The sequence below is a fragment of the Culex quinquefasciatus genome, chromosome 2 (genome assembly GCF_015732765.1).
Source record: "Culex quinquefasciatus strain JHB chromosome 2, VPISU_Cqui_1.0_pri_paternal, whole genome shotgun sequence".
NCBI classification, from domain to species: domain Eukaryota; kingdom Metazoa; phylum Arthropoda; class Insecta; order Diptera; family Culicidae; genus Culex; species Culex quinquefasciatus.
The window spans coordinates 67905543-67918952 of NC_051862.1; the positions used below are offsets into that span (position 1 = coordinate 67905543).

Below are 13410 nucleotides of genomic sequence, written 5' to 3' on the forward strand. Positions count from 1 at the left end.
TCCGCAGCGGCAACCAACCCGGAAAGATTACCACAACGTTGACTGGCAGCAGTTTCAGCAAGTGGTCGACAGCAACATCGACTATGATCAACACCCGGAAACTTCTGCCGATATTGATCGTTCGCTGGAGGTGATCCAGCAGGCTATCAACCAAGCAGAGGCTGCCAACGTTCGGGAGGTTCCTGTTAATTTTAAGGTAACTGATATTGACGTAGATACTAAACACTTGATTAGACTTAGGAATGTTTATAGGAGACAATATCAACGGACTGGGGACTATGACAAAAGATTTCAGTGAACAATTTGAACAAAATCATACAAGACCGACTTGACAATATCAGAAATCAAGAATTTTCAAAACATGTAAGCCAGCTTGGGAATTATTCAAAACCATTTTGGAAACTTTCAAAAGTTCTTAAAAACAAACCAAAGCCTATTCCTCCTCTTATTGTTGAGGATTCTCCTTGATTACATCCGAGGAAAAGGCAAATGCACTTGGGCTTCATTTTGTTAGTTCTCATAATCTTGGCGCTTCCATGACCAGCCGTAAAGAAACATCAGTTGCCAATAGTATTTCAACAATTAATAACTCTACCTTTGAATTTCCTGCAGATTCCCATGTTTCTGGTGAGGAAGTCAAAGTTGCAGTTAAACAAATGAAAAATATGAAAGCTCCTGGCTTTGATAACATTTTAATCTAGTGTTGAAAAAACAGAGTGATCAGTTCTTTCAACATCTAGCCAATATTTTCAATAAATGTTTGCAACTTGGTTACTTCCCCACCAATTGGAAACTGGGCAAAGTCATACCAATTTTGAAGCCTCAAAAGATCCAACATCGCCAACAAGTTATCGTCCCATTAGTCTTTTGAGTAGTCTGTCCAAACTCTTTGAGAAGGTCATCTATTCAAGGCTTTTGGATTTTACCAACGATAATAATATAATTTTGAATGAGCAGTTTGGCTTCCGTAAGGGACATAATACTGCTCATCAGCTTACGAGAGTAACTAAAATCATCAAGCAGAACAAGCTTGAGTCTAAATCAACTGCTATGGCTTTGTTGGATGTTGAGAAGGCTTTTGACAATGTTTGGCATGATGGTTTGATACATAAACTGTATTTATACGGTTTTCCAATGTATCTTATCAAAATTATCCAGCACTATCTTTCGGAGAGATCGTTCAGGGTTTTTCTGAATGGGATTGCTTCTGGATTATTCAACATTGATGCTGGGGTTCCCCAAGGAAGTATTCTTGGCCCACTTCTGTACAATATTTTTACATCTGATTTGCCTACTCTTCCTGGTAATGGTGTGTTGTCACTTTTTGCTGATGACACTGCCGTTATTTATAAGGGTAAAATAACCAGATATTTAGTTGGCCGTCTTCAGAAGGGTCTTGACGTTCTTTCCGAATACTTTGGCGACTGGAAAATTCGCATAAATGCAGCCAAAACTCAAACCATCATTTTTCCACTTTCCAAATCGGCCAGATTTGTCCCAAAGGATGATGTTTTGATAAAAATGAATGATGTTTCGATACCCTGGTCAAAGGAAGTTGTCTATTTAGGTCTCATACTTGACTCGAAACTTTGTTTCGGCAGCATGTAGACAAAATATTGAACAAGTGCAGCATTCTCATCAGGTGTTTGTATCCTTTAATTAACAGAAAATCAAAGCTTTCTTTGAAAAATAAGCTAGCAGTTTACAAACAAATAATTTACCCCGTTATTGAGTATGCAGTACCTGTTTGGGAGTGTTGCGCTAGAACTCATAAATTGAAGCTCCAGCGTGTCCAAAACAAGGTACTCAAAATGGTTTTGAATGTTCCTGGCTGGACAAGATCAAGTGAGGTTCATGAATTAGCAGAAGTAAAAATGTTGGATCAGAAGATTCAAGAAAAATGTTTGAAATTCAGGGAAAAATGTGCTATTTCTGAATACCCCTTGATTCAAGGATTGGTTTAGTTTATTGTAAGTTTAAGTTAGTTTTAGGTTAGGTTATGTTTTCTTAAAAAAAATTTTTTTCCTCATTGTACCTAGTGTTACAAAAATGATAAATCATATATTTTTAAAGTTATGGAAATGAACAGTGTTTAAATCACGAAAAGCAAATTAAAGCTGAAGAGCCACAGCTGACCACTTATTATGTAAACCAAATGTAATTATTATAAGAAAGATTCAATAAAGTATATTTAATTCAAAAAAAAAGGAAGGATTGTAAAAATTGATATCATATATTTTTGAAACATAATTAAACAAAAACTTCGATTAAAAGCTAACCCGATTTACTGTAACTAGAAAAAACAAAACGGTTACTTAATTATTTTATTTTTTTCAAAGAAAGCCTCAAACACTGCTACCTCAATCCGATCACACATCGTCACCGCCGCAATCTCCCAAAGTCTCAAATCGCGATCGCGACCGTATTGCTGTATTACCTCATTCAGTCGCGCTCGCCTCAATGTCTGTCACACAAAATTTGCAGAGAATATCGACAGCCACACTCACACACATCGTCCAAGTTTTCGCGTTGATCGCGACATCCAATCCCCAGCTTTTCCTTTCGTTTTGTTGCAGCCCAGGCTTGAACCCTGTCCGATCGGGGGTCGCGTGACAATTTATTGTTGCGCAGCAACACCGCGATCGCGCGGTAGTATACCGCAGCGCAGCTGTGTGCGTACGATCATTCCCTGTGTTTGTGGGTCTACAATGCAGGTTGGCCCGATCGCGCCGCCTTGACGCTTAGTAGACTGTTGCGAGCCTCGACGAGCGGATCTTGGACGACGACGGTGCGACGATCGTGGACGACCCACCGAAGTTCGACGCGCGCGCGCGAAGGTGTCTCCGCTCGGGTTCAGATTTTTATGGATTAGTTAATGTTTAACCGTCACACCGATAAGCTCGGCGTTGGTGCGTTCTTCGGGTGGTTCTTGGGTTGTTCTTCCAGTGGGAAGTTCTGCGGTGGACGTTTTCTGGACGAAGGTGTTCGGTAGTGCTGTTCCAGCAGTGCGTTGTTGCGCAAGCGTTTCGTGCGTGTGTGTTATCGAACTCGGTGGACGCTTGGACATTGTTGATTCAGGTGTTCTAGACAAGGTGTTGAGCGTGCTGGAACGCTTGGAGTTTGCAGCACTCCACGGAGTGAAAGTGATTCGATCTTACGATCCGTTGAACCAAGTCGAAGAGCTTTTCGATAAATAAAACAAAGTGTTTGGCGTTGACCGTCTTAAGGAGTTTGTTGGAGTTGGAAAAAAAGAGCAGCTCTCTGCACACACGAGTGGCACCTTAAGACCCCCGCCGTAAACCCGTAGACACGTACAATTAAAAGTGAAGTTGAGCACTTTTTCTTCGCGGTGAAGGCAAAAATAAAATAATAATAATATCCACACAACACACAGACGTACGCGTAAACTGCAAACGCACGGACTTGCGGGTCTTACGGAGAAGGCGTTCAAGTCCACGCGCGTCTAGAGTAGTAAAACCAGCTGAGAGTGACCGCTCGGGTGAAACAAGTTACTTAGCGAGGAAGAAACTCCGCGCAGATCATCGCCGCATTTCGAAGTTATTTTCACCTCGGTATCGGAATTTGCAGACGCGCCCCCCCTGCGTAAACGTCAAAACGGCGCCTTTTCGCCTTTCGACCAAAGACTTCGAGAAATTTTAAGAAAAACTGAATGTGAATCAATTAAAGCCAAACTAAACAACAAGACCTGCGAACCTGTTGTTGAGCTGACCAACCTGCTCAAGCTTTTATGTAATTCGGCGTCGTTTTTTTTGCGTTCGCCATTGTTGAAGAGAAAGAAATTTGGATCGCGAGGAATCATTGAGTAGCCTTAAACCATCGAAGACAAAAGGAACGAAAAGAAACGAAAAAAAAAACGGTAATAATAAAAAGATGGGAAGCGCGCCTAATTAGTGGAAAATTAGATAAATATTTCGTTTTTTTCGGTGCGTTTTGTGAGGCAAGTGTGCGTGAGTGTGTGCGATCGTTTAGAAAAAAAAACGAAAAAAGGGAGAGTAATAATTCGATTAAGTGAAAACGCTGCAAAAGAAAAGAAAAACGAGATAAAAATAGAGTTTAAGGGAAGAAGACGAATTGGACTCAAAGAACCTCACGAATAACTTCGGGGTTGAAAACGAAAGTGATTGATGTGGTGATGATTTGGTGTGGTGTGTAAATACAGAGCGAAATTACTGGCTTGTACGAGAAAGGTATAATTTCGGTGGATGATTTTGAAGATTCTGACGAGGATTGTGACCATTCTTAAGGCCTGAGAACGGAGCAGTTGCTGGAGATTTTTTGGCCCTGTCTTGTTTGCTGTGAACACTCAATGAATATCGTATCTTGGAAAGACTAAGTTAAAGGTGAGTTGTCCTTAAATTACTAAGGGTACACCCAAAATTCAGATTCGAGATAATCGTTCGCTCAAAATTTATTGAGGGCTCAGTGCCAAAATCGATAGAATAATGGTACCAACTCACACCATCATAACAAATGAGTTCATTCGTTAGTTGAATCAATAAATCTCCAACAAGTGACATACATCGACTTCTGACTTCTCCTTGGTCACCAAGCTGTGGTGGCCGAGGCAGCTAAGTCATTGGATTGGTTTGTCAAAGGTCGCTGGTTCGATTCCCGTTGTCGACACTTTTGGTTTTTTGTTTGATGGATGAACTTTTTTTGCAAATGAACCTCGAGAGAATAGTTCTATCGCCCATCTCGAGCTGTGTTCTCTGCGTCCGTGAATGGTACCACTATTCTCTCGACTCGAGACCATCATTCTCTCGGACTAGCGCTGCCAGTTTTGGGTTTAGAGATCGAACAGTTTCTTATAAAAACATAGAAAAATTGAAGAACTATGATTTTATTTAAATGAACACATCATGGAATATTAATGCATATAAAAATTTAAAATGTCAATTGAACTTCATTTTGCAAGATTCATTCAGAAAACAAGTAAGAAAAGAGAAATTTTAGTATTAGTCTATTTTCGAATCGTTTATTGGTTTTCAGATCCGAGATTTAAATCTCAGTTATTTTGTCCAAGGGTTAGGTCGTTAGCTCAGTCCAGGTGTAGGAGTCGTCTCCCTGGGTCCTGCCTCGGTAGAGTCGCTGGTAGGCAGTTGGACTAACAATCCAAAGGTCGTCAGTTCGAATCCCGGTGGATGGAAGCTTAGGTGTAAAAAGAGGTTTGCAATTGCCTCAACAATCAAGCCTTCGAACACCTAGTTTCGAGTAGGAAACTCGCAATCGTGAACGCCAAGGCAATGCTGTAGAGCGAATAATTTGATTTTTGATTATTTTTTCCAAATAATGTCTTAGTCGCATAGATCAAACCTTCTTTGATGCAAACTTTTCTTTTATAAATATGTATGAAATTTACAAATTACATTTCCTAAAGATTTTCTTCGACGTTATTTTTTTATCTTGAATATTTTGATTTTGCCAAAAAATCAGGAAGCAAACCAAATAATTATTGCTAGGAATTTCAATTTTCATTTAAAAAAACTTGAAAATTGATTGTAAACTACTTAGAACACATTGTATCTAAGTTATATATGCATTACGATGTAAATAAAAGTATTTAACCTTTCTACAAATTTTGAGTTTATATATCAGAAAATAACGTTTTAGGAGAAAAATCTCATAAATTCGTTGACAACTCGCAAATATTTGACACCATCAAAAGTGTGGTAATGTTTTGAGCATTTTGTGATACTTGAACTTTTTGAAGATAGGTTAGATTTTTTTTTAGGTTAAAAAGTTTTTCACAAAAAAAATTTAAACGCTATTTTCGAAAAAATAGCCATTTTTAATTTAGTTTTCATGTATCTTACCTATCTTAATAAATTAAGAATTTGAGACACTGATAAGCCCGTTGCAACTATTTTTCAAAGTTTATGTCGCCCCCTCTTGAAAATCGGTCTGAAAATCAGGGGACAAAAATATTTTTTTTTTCTTCTAGAAACTTATTTTTTTAATGGAAATGGAAGTCTTATAAACTGATAACAATTTGAAATGCATTTTCAATTAAATTCAATTGTGTTTTTATTAGAATTTAACTGTTCTGCTCCAGGATGATACTTTTGCAATTCAGAGATTTGGAGAACCTTTCAACTGAGATCAATTTATAAGCCTTTGCAGGGGGGATACATATTTCTACGTTTAGATTTTGCTAACCGGGTGTTCTTTTAGGGAAAATAAATTTTGAGAAAAAAACCCTAGATCTATATTATACATTTTACTATACATTTTTCTGTATTTAAAATTATATAAAATATGCCTGAGAAAGATCAAAAATATTTTTTATTTTTGTGAAATTCCATTCCAAAAAAAAAAATATTTTTTGGCAAAAAAAAAATCATTGATACATGATATTTTGAAAACTTATGCATGGGCAGGTGTAAATTGCATTTTTAAACTTTTTTCTTCTTTCAAATGGCAATGACATGACTTTTCAATCTCAATTTTTATATTTTGTTGTAACCAAAATATTTTCAATGGCCTGAATTTGTATAACATTGTTTAAAGTATTAAAATGCAATTCGGTGATTTAATGGAAAAAAAAGTTTATAGTACATGTTGCAAAAAAAAAGATTTTTCCAGCACGAGTCCTTTGAAGTTTTAGGAACTTTTCAGCTCTTGTATCGAAATGCATTATTTTTTTATTCAGTTATTTTTGACACAGAAAAAATCAGGTATGACAGTAAAAAAAAACTTCTCAAAATATTATCAATGAAACTAAAATCTTTTTACATAAGAGTTGGAATAGGAAAAATTGTTGCTTAAATCAAAAGGTTGAAAAATCGTGTAGATTGACTTTGAGAACTACTAAAAAAGTTCACCATTTCAAGGGAAAACTATTTTGGTTGGTAAAATGATTACATTTCAAATGTTTTTTTGTATATAGTTTCAATTATTTTCTTATGAATTACGAATTATCATTTTCCTTGGACAAATTTTAAACGAAGAAATAACAAAAATGTAGTTGTTATTCTTCTTTATGATGAGACTAGTTAAAAAATAACGAAAAAACATTTGTAATGCGAATCTGGTTCATGTTTTGATTAAATTTGCATTCGTTTTGGATTGGTTATCAAAAATTATCCAATATTAATTTATTTGATTGAGATTAAATTTCAACTTATTCCAAGGATCTCGATATAAAAGTCAGCAACAAGTGGCACATTTTCGTATGTTTTGTTAGTCTTGAAAAAGGCAAAAGCAAATGTTATTTTAAGTTGTTTTCCTCCTTCCCTTCAACATTTTTCCCGAAAAATTTGGAGTCAAAAAAGAATAATTGCTTAAAATAGAAATTACCAAAAAAAAATTTTTTTAAAAATAAATTAAATAATTGTATAACGTTTATATTTACATTTGAAGTAGGGCCGTTAGATTTTTTTTTAAATCATATTGTTTTTTTTTTCAATTTAGTATAATTTGGCAAATTATTGTTATTAAGATATATTGTGTAAATGAGTCACAATTTAATTTAATATTTTTAATGATTCGTGAAATTTAGATTTTTATCACCCTATTTGAACTTGATTTGTATTTATTTAGAAGATTTGGTTATTTATGAGTATTTTGTGTAAATGGAGTAATAATCTATTTAGTCTAAAATGGCATGAAATTTTGATATTTGTTAAACCTATTCTCACTGGTAAAGTATTTGAAATTTGATCTAGCTTACAATTTATAATATGTTTTGTAATTTTTTTATTTTTTTTATTTTGCGTTTTTGTTCTATAGATTTTTGGTTGACGACTGATTTCTGATAATACCATGCAAAAAATGTTTTTAAGTATCTAAAAAATAAACATCAGCTTAGCAGTACTTACAACTTTTGTAAAAATTCCACCACCTCCAAACGAACAACTCAGTCCTTGATAAGCAACCTACTAAACCCAAAAAACTGGCCATTTTCTGACTGTTGGTTTCCCAGGCTCCGGTGTCTCCTCTCTCTCTCTCTCTCCTCTGGCGCGCGCATCCAATTTGCATACAGATGTGATAACAAAACACACTCGAAATCGATATGTGTCTCGCGAAAGCCCCCAGCCACATTTGGCAAGAAAATTCAGCATCAGAAAAAATGCTGCCAAATTAAGCACCCCGAGAAAAAAAGCGAATCAAAAATGTAACATGAAACCACGAAACGAGTGCCGGCCCGGTCCCCCACCTTAATGATGACGGAAGCATCATGCTAATTATTTTCTTGCTTTTTTTTAAGTTGTGGTTTTTGGGTTTTGAATTTTTAGATTTTTAGTTTGAGAATTGTTTTTTTTTCCAAGAATCTTTTTTTCTTAATTTGTTGTTTTTTTCTACACTAATTTTAGCAACTAATTATAAAATTCCACTGCTAGGTGACTGAATCGCCACGATAACTTTCGGGGGTGACGAAAAGACAAAAGGTGCCTCCATCAAGATTTCAATCGGAATTCCTCGGCCACGGTTCCGATAAAGATCGACTCCTCAGAGCGCGGCGTCATTAGCATAATTTTGGCAAATGCGGCTCACCACAAAGCCACGGTCATTACTAGGCTTAGTCAAATCCCGTTTGGGGACAAGTGTTCACCAACAGGTGTTCGTGACTTTGGGGAGGAATTTCAGCTTTCGGCCAAAATGATAAAGTTCATGCCCCAAAAAGTCCGCTGATAAACCACGTCCAATTAACACTCGTGTGGTGGCCAATCTGCGTTCTTGGCATAGCTGAGTGAGCCTTTTTTAGGGGGAAAGGTGCCGAACGTGACCTGCTAATGGATCCTTTTTTTCTATCAGGTTTGAACTTTGCCTGGAACAGGTGTTCGCTCCATTGAAACGCCCCTTTCCTTATTTGATACTAAGAAGTGAGCCTCGTAAGCTGTGATTAGTACATTGGCTTTGTGAGTAGTTTTTAAGTTGCTGGAAGTATTTAGGAATCGTGTTGAAAAGCAAAATATTGCTATCTTGAAGAGGTGGTCATAACAATGGTAGAGTACATAAAACTTGTATTTTACAGAATAATTTCAAGAAATGTGTTCTTCAGAACAAACCAACTCCTCCAAGCCAACAAACCAGCTTCCAGTCTCCCTATATGCATCTTCATCCACCTTCAACCAGTAATCTCCCCGCAGTAGAGCCGCTTCTCGTAAATGGCACTGCTGCTCTAGCCGCAGAGCACCGGCTCGTCTCGGCCATCGGCAACCGGACTGGCGGAGGCCATCTCGTGGTCGCGGCGGAGAGTGAAAGTTGTTTTCCGCGTGAGGCCACTACGGTGCTGAGAGCCGGACCGGGCGGTTTTCGGACCAGGCTTCGGAAGTCTCGTAATATTTAAATGCTACCCTCGGATGTGTTGTGAGATGAGATGGCACCCGTCGTCGGCTCATCCGACGGGTCAACTTGTTTGGTGTGAGCTCAATTTGACGGGGGTACAATTTTTTTTGTTTGCCGCTTTGAGGTAATTTTCCCGTAAACTGTTACAACACTTGGCGATCGAGTGTGGTGTGTACATACCCCACAATAATGACCCTCAAATGTGTTGACCGAAGTGCGGAAGTGACTGCATTTTAATTGCTTTTAATTGTAGGTTAATTTCTGTTCGGAATGGTTTAGTTTTGGAAATGGCTCGAAAATTGATGCCATTTCAAACAAAGAATTATGAATAATTATGTGAAATTACTGTATCACTTTGCTTGACGACAACCTTCAACAGAACATCGGAAATTTTTGGACAATTTGTTCTAGATTGAGAAATTTTGTCCCTTCATGGTACGCTAGGTACATTAGGGGAAATATTCCCTTTCTAATCAAACAACTATCCTCGTCATATGAAGAGTTTGATGCTCGATTAAAGCTCCAAAAATACTATTTAGGCTATAAACTTACTAGCAACAGCACCGCCTCAAGTAAGCACGCAAATTTATGCCATTTACTGGCCAAAAAATCAAATTTAATGCACTTTTGATCATAATTTCTATTTTGCGAGACCATTTCTCATCATGTTGGTGGCACACACATCCATACGCAAGATGAGAGGTTAACTGCTTAACGAAAGTCGCCATCAATATCTTTTCACTTGCGCTAACGATTTCAAAGCGCTTAAGCTATAAAATTGCTTCCAACTACCGGCAACATGTTCTTTTGCACATTAGTTAGTCACTCGCTTGAAAAATAATCTCGAAACATGTAAATAATTAGCAAGCACCTTCAAAAAAACAAACGCGCCAAGTCTTTTGACGTTTAGATTTTGACTACCCATTCCAATCGAAGGCTGAAGAAAACCGAGCGAGAAGCGAAGGCAAAGAAAGAACAAAGGGTGGCCACCAACACCGCCAACATGCTGCTGCAGCGCCTGTTGGAGTGAGCAAGTGCTGCCAGGAAACTTTCGCTAAAATGCTACTTTTCGTGAGTGTTCGCTTTAAATGTCATCAATGTTGGCAGCACTAAGCAGACCCAAAAGAGCGCTGGAAGAAAAAAAGAACTAAGCTGAAAATAGAAAAATGGGCGTGGCCCAATGCACTCGACTGATTAGAATGCATTTTTGAAATATTTTTTTTAAATGCCTGTAAAAGGAATAGCATAACTTTTAATAAAAGTGAAAATAAACAGAAATGTTGACAAAAAGTTGCTCTACTCGTTGGTGTACTTGGTTTTAGTGAATTTCAAGGAACAATCCAGATTATCCAGCATCATTCAAACACGACGGCTTATTAGGCTTAAAATGGGCATATTTCCCCTATCTTGTCGTACGTCGCTTTTTGACGTTCCGAGAAAAGCGCGTTTCAATGTTTGACCTTTAATAAACAAAAACTTGAGCACGCAATGCAAACAATAACAAACACGTGCAATGGTTGACTATTCTGTGCATTGCCTCGAAGTTTGGTTGAATTTGGTTGCTGGAGTTCCGAGTTATAATTACAAATGTTTACGGTAGTCGAGCTCATACCTGTGTCAAACGCGTTCTGACCTTAAATACCTTTGGCCAATTGTCGCACTTACACCACTTTTCAGGCTGAGTGAAAAGTGACAAAAATGCACGGGGTTTTTCGGTTTTTATGGAATATCTCAGGATTGAAATCGAATTTTGCGGATCTGTGAAGGTCAAAAGGTAACTTAACTCAATTGGACCCAAAATGCTGATTTATGGAGCAGTTGAACCGAAATGAAAAATGAAACACCCTCTCATTCCAAATCGAGAGCATTCTCCTCTCGATTGTCTGCTGCTGGATGATTAAATTTGTTATCTCCCTAAAAAAACTTGCTCTCGCAGCATGCAGACCTTCAAGGAGCCTGACCGGAAACGGAAACTTAGCTGTTGCATGACTGTTAAAAATTAATTGGCAACCCCCCACCACTTTTGATACCAAACCAAACCAGTCGATAAACCCATAAAATGTGGGATCTATACGTGAAATATCGACAACTTGCCGCGCAGAGCAGGGCGTTCACCACCTTAATCTAGTTCTGATACAGTTCCATTCACCCGGACGACCGTGACGGTGTCCGTTGACATCGTTTTTCGCAAAAGCGAAAAGAAACGGTCAATTTGAATATAAGAATGCTAAATTAATCAAAGTTTAGTCGACTTTTCAAACTCTGCTATGTTGATTTGTTAGCTTTTCTTTGTTGCACCAACAAAATGTAGGGTATGCAAAGTGCACGCTGCGAAAAAGTTGGTCAGAAATCAAAATAAAGAAATTCGCCTCAATCAGCATAGTTTGGCGTTGTTTGCCAATATACACGTGAGTGTGTGTGTTTGTGGTGTAACCAATAGTTGCGGGCCTTATGTCGTCCGACGCGATCGTCTATCACAAACATTGTGCCAGGAAAAGTGCACAAATAACAAAACAAAAATCGCGGCCGCGTGTCTGGTAACTGGTTCGCACCCATACTAGCGCAGAAATCGCTAATGTAATATGCGCTAAAGAAATAAATAAAACGCAGACAGCGAAGTGTGAGAGAAGTTGAAAAATCCGCGCCTGAAAATGAAAGTAAATTTCAGCCTGACGTCATAGATATTGCGCGAGAGGGCTGTGTGTGTGTGTTGGTCACGATTTGCGAGCGCGCGCGCTTACTTGGATGCACTGTCAAAAAAGACTGTTTGCGTCGGGATTTGAACTCAGGCCGGCAATGTTGGTCTTAGGGGCGCACTTGTTTAAACAGTTCTACGAGTGTGGTAACGGTCGTCTTTTAAATTTTCCAGTAGAATCACGAGTTTTTCGCAACAGTGCACTTTATTACTACACAACTTCCACTTAATCTAGTTGGGTTTTATTACATGGCGTCTCCGTGAACAGACACTCGCGCGCGCGCTTTTTTTCGCTGACTCCAGCTCTCAGCTGTGTAGTGTCTTGGTCTTGGTGGCTGGCGATCCAATCGATCAAGACAATTATATGGAAGTGCAGCGAAGAAACACGCTCGTAGTATCTGTGTTAAGTCGTTGCGGGGTTTTTGGGCTGGTGGTGTTTGTGAGCCGGAGTTTTGATGAAATCAGGAAATTGTTGAAAAACTTGAGCAAAACAAGGTTTGGCCAAAGTGAATGGGCTTAGACTTTGCTCGGAGAATGATGGAGCTATGAACGAAACTTTGGATTTTGAAGACATTTAAGTTTCATGAAATATTCAAAATTAACGAGTAAATGATAGATCTGTATTCTAAGTTTGTTGATCTCCAGATCAAGATCTCAAGAATCACCGGACATCTCTCAGATGACTTAATTTATGATGTCCGATTATCACAATAAACACGGATTGAGCCCCACTTGAACCTACAATTATTTTCGCTAATCCCTTGAACAGATCAATGCGCTGCAAAGTGCTTGAAAAGATTTCGTGCGGTACTTTATTTTCATTGGCAGAACTTGAAATCACGCCCAGAAAAACATCAACATTAACCGTTTGAATCAATTCGGAATAGCCGGTGAAGCCAAATCAAAACACTTCTTCGAAGTGACCACTTGTGAGGTTAGGTTAAGGCTTGAGAGAGTTTCATCTTCTTCAAACCATGCGTTGACATGTCAATTGGACTCAAATCCTTTGACAGAAGTTTTGAGAATGAATGTTAAAAGACCACAACGCTGAGAGATCTTGTTGCTAGGAGAGAGGCTGAACGCCTCTCTCGTGATGTGATTTGGTTGACAGTAGGCCTGACAACGGATGTCAGTAGCGTGGTCAGCACTGAATGTCAGCAGAGTTTGGTTTGGGTGTAGACATCAACTTGTAGTCAATTGATCGTCTTCATCGTAATTACAGGTTATCCAAAGACAACAAATTGTCGACTCGAATTTGACATTTGCGATCGAGGAGAGGACTCAATTCAGCTTGAACTTTTGCGCAGTTCGAGCTATGCGACAACGCGACGAACCGTGCTGCTAGCAATGAACTTTGGCTGAACTTTAGCAAACGCAGCAGACTCGAGCATCAACAGATGTTTGCT

At 38.3% G+C, this 13410-nt stretch overlaps 1 protein-coding gene across 3 annotated transcripts in view; it reads left to right on the forward strand.

The window, feature by feature from the left end:
* The first annotated feature begins 2757 nt into the window (after window positions 1-2757).
* The window catches only part of LOC6032419 (A disintegrin and metalloproteinase with thrombospondin motifs 16), a 301763-nt gene continuing 291110 nt past the window's right edge, over window positions 2758-13410 (forward strand). For all 3 annotated transcript variants that reach the window (XM_038251357.1, XM_038251356.1, XM_038251358.1), the window contains exon 1: window positions 2758-4361. The gene's annotated coding sequence lies outside the window, so the exon portion shown is untranslated. The remainder of the gene's footprint in view (window positions 4362-13410) is intronic.